Below are 2,184 nucleotides of genomic sequence, written 5' to 3'. Positions count from 1 at the left end.
GCGAGATCCCGGCCATCCTCGGTTCGCGCGCCCGTGAACGGTGCCGAAACCCTAGATCTGGGTTGACTTCCCTCTTCTCCTCCTTAATTTTTATGCAATCTTTGCCTGCTCGTAACTTTGCATCCGTAGATCCGATTTGGACATATGATATATCAAAATCTTCGCCTCGATGAGTACATCATTTCATTCCATTGCATCATTTTCATTTGAGTTCATCTTGATGCCCAAAATGCTGTTAGAAGGAGGCTTCGTGAGTTAATTGTCAGATCTGCTAGTTCATCTTAGACTTTTGTCATTTTTGCCATGATTAATGTGTGCATGCTATTCCTGTGAGTCCTTCATATGTTTTGTTAAGCATTTTGTCTTCTTTCCAGAGGTGCAACCCATACATTTTTAGGATGTGTGTGGTGACTTGTGCAAGCTCGCAAAGAGAGGCACCCGGGAAATCTGTTTTCAGGGACTTAGTTGTTTTCACTAAGTCTGGGATATTTTAGTTCATGATGCCATATGTTCAGCTTGTTTCCTAGTGATCCGTGCCTCTTTTGAGGATGCTCAGTAAAGGAGTTTTGTTAATCATGTTATGCTCTATCCATCCATGTGTTTGTTTGTAATTATGGAGCACTATAGCTTGAGTCAATCGAGCTCTACTTTTGCTTCGTGGTGAATCTGGGCAGATCGTCAACTCGTTTGCGATTTTGCCGGCGTTGTCGTAGTTGATCCGTGCATGCTATGCCATTGATCTTGCCATGTCTAGCTTGTATTTTGTGCCTTATTAATGGCTGTATGCTTGCCTTGCCATGAATTGCACCGTGGTGAGTGCATCGAGCTCGTTTACATGCCTTCGTGAGTTATATTTCAGCATGTCTCAGTTTTCACTAAGTCTGAAAACTGATTGTGTTTTAGCTATGTTCGTGTGCCCGTTAATATATTTTGTGATCCTTTTTGGCCCCAGGTCACTTTGGGACTTTTGTTAAGCTTGTTGATTAGCTCCATGCCATGTTCTTACTTGTCTTAATCAGGTCATGTATCATATTGTTTTGCTGCTCCGAAGAGGGCTTCGTGATCTGAAATTACAGACTAGTGTTAATTTCACTAAGTCTGGAATCTGTTTTGCATTTGCGTTTTTACCATGCTTGTTTGAACCTATTAATGGATGAATTGGCCGTGGCTCAGTGCTAGTCTTTTGTTAAGCATCTTGTGTGCATCCCTGCCATGTATTTTTTTGTCATGTTTGGTGGCTGTAGCATGTTCATTTCGTTGCATTTAGATGCCTACTTGCTGTAAATCGCAGACCGGTGTCATATCTTAAAACACTTGCCATTTCCAAACCGTAACTCCGATTCCAATGATCTTTATATCGTTTTCAAGCGATTTCATCCCCTCTATCCAGTGGCACCCTTGGAATTCCAAGTTGAGGCCAGGTTCATGCATTTCCTGTCATATCTTGCATTTTGCATCCCGCATCGCATCCCGCATAGCATATCATCTTTTCATCATATTGCTTGGTCTTGCACGTGGTTGATTGTATCCTTGTTGCTTGTTTGTATTGTTGGGTAGAGCCGGGAGACGAGTTCACTACCGAGGAGCCCGTTGAGTTTGCTTGTGAGGATCCAGTCAACTCTGACAACTGTGCAGGCAAGATGATCATACCCTCGAAATCACTACTATCTTTGCTATGCTAGTTTGCTCGCTCTTTTGCTATGCCAATGCTACGATGCCTACCACTTGTTTGTCAGCCTCCCAATTGCCATGATTGAACCTCTAACCCACCTTGTCCTAGCAAACCGTTGATTGGCTATGTTACCGCTTTGCTCAGCCCCTCTTATAGCGTTGCTAGTTGCAGGTGTAGTTTGGAGGCTGTTCCTTGTTGGAACATCTTTTATTTAATTGTTGGGATATCATTATATTGCTATGTTATCTTAATGCATCTATATACTTGGTAAAGGGTGGAAGGCTCGGCCTCTCGCCTAGTGTTGTGTTCCACTCTTGCCGCCCTAGTTTCCGTCATATCGGTGTTATGTTCCCGGATTTTTGCGTTCCTTACACGGTTGGGTTATAATGGGAACCCCTTGATATTTCGCCTTGATTAAAGCTTTTCCAGCAATGCCCAACCTTGGTTTTTACCATTTGTCACCTAGCCTTTTCTTTCCCTTGGGTTCTGCAGACTCAAGGGTCATCTTATTT

The sequence above is a fragment of the Triticum aestivum genome, chromosome 2A (genome assembly GCF_018294505.1).
Source record: "Triticum aestivum cultivar Chinese Spring chromosome 2A, IWGSC CS RefSeq v2.1, whole genome shotgun sequence".
NCBI lineage: Eukaryota > Viridiplantae > Streptophyta > Magnoliopsida > Poales > Poaceae > Triticum > Triticum aestivum.
Note: the sequence above shows the minus strand (reverse complement) of the source record.